Here is a 1,190-nt window from a genome sequence, read left to right as displayed (position 1 = left end):
ACTGAGCTATATCCCTGGCCCCTAAAGACAGAATGAAAAGAAGCAAGGGGAGAGGACTTTTTATGCATTCAACAGATATTTCCTGGGCCCTCAGCCAGCTGCTGTAGGTTCAGATGTGGACAAGCTGAGGACGCTCTTGTAAGAGTTTACTTTCTAGAGGGGGAAACAAGGAATGTAGACACACACGTGTGTGGATGGTGAGTGCCGGGGAAGAATTCTTCATATAGTCTCTAGGTTAGGGAAGGCTGTCAAGATGACGTTGGATTTGGTCTAGAAATGAGAAACCAGGAAAGAGAAGTTTGGGTCTGCAGGGGTCTGTGGGGGCAGGGTTGTGGAGGGTATACAGGTCACAAGAGGCAAGATGGCCTTGGGCAGGAGGACTCTGTGATGGAAACCTTCTGAGTACTTGGCCAAGGGCTTGGGCTGCCCCGGAAGAAAAGCCGGGTGGTAATGGTGTGGACCAGGAGGGAGAACCGGCCCAGGCCGGAGGGCTTGTTAGTGGCGGGTGCTGTCCGCGGTGCTGACCGGCGCGAGTGTCTGGTACTAGGCCAATAGGGAGGACGAGTGTGTGAGAGTGTGTGAGCGCGCGTGTATCCCTGTGGTACCCAGCTCGCTGGTGTGTCCCCGTGCCGGTTTCCAAGGAGACAAAGGGAAGACAGAGGGCAGGATTTGATTGGCTGTCCTTAGCGCTGCTCCTCTCTCGGTCAGAACCGCAGCCCGAGGTTACAAATGGCCCAGGCGGGTGCACCAAATGCCAGAGGATGTCGAGTGTGCATGCCCCAGGGCCTGTATGTACTTGCGTATACATACGTGTGCCTGTGTGTTATGTGCGTGCGTGCGTGCGTGTGTGTGTGTGTGTGTGTGTGTGTGTGGCTGACCAAGGAGCATCTGGGGCTCCTGTGCTCCTGCTGGGAAACATCTGCTCAGTCCCTCAAATCAGGGAGTCTGGCCGGCCGGACACATTCAGGAAGAAGCAGCCAGACGTGGGAAAGGGTCTTTTGTTCAGCTTTAATAGCTTCAGTGTCGACACTGAGCCCATTCCAGATATCTCCCTGCACCTCTAAAAATGCAAAGAGGTCTATGGATGGTGCAGTGATTTCCCATGGAGGAGGCTGGAGTAGATCACTGATCCCACTGCCTCTCTTTCCTGTAAAATAATAGGATCAGGTTTTCTTTGACTTTGTGGGTGA

This window comes from Octodon degus, unplaced genomic scaffold, assembly GCF_000260255.1.
Source record: "Octodon degus isolate 3935 unplaced genomic scaffold, OctDeg1.0 scaffold00254, whole genome shotgun sequence".
NCBI classification, from domain to species: Eukaryota; Metazoa; Chordata; class Mammalia; order Rodentia; family Octodontidae; genus Octodon; species Octodon degus.
Note: the sequence above shows the minus strand (reverse complement) of the source record.